The sequence below is a fragment of the Penaeus monodon genome, chromosome 20 (genome assembly GCF_015228065.2).
Source record: "Penaeus monodon isolate SGIC_2016 chromosome 20, NSTDA_Pmon_1, whole genome shotgun sequence".
Lineage (NCBI taxonomy): Eukaryota > Metazoa > Arthropoda > Malacostraca > Decapoda > Penaeidae > Penaeus > Penaeus monodon.
The window spans coordinates 44,420,617-44,420,836 of NC_051405.1; positions in this window are offsets into that span (position 1 = coordinate 44,420,617).

Consider the following 220-nt stretch of genomic DNA (forward strand, 5'->3'; position numbering starts at 1 on the left):
CGGCCAAAAAGGCGAGTTTCCCTCCACGAAGCCTCCGAGCTCTTCCCCGCGCGGCCGTTCCTCCTCGCTCGAGCGCAGCCCATCCTTCGCGGCGAGCAGGGGGGGGGGGCAGCTGCTCAAAGGACGCCGGCGAAGTGTCCCCGGAGGAGGAGGAAGGGAAACAGTCCTCGACCACTTCACCGAGGGAAGGCGGGATCGGTAAATCTTGCAGTTGGATAAC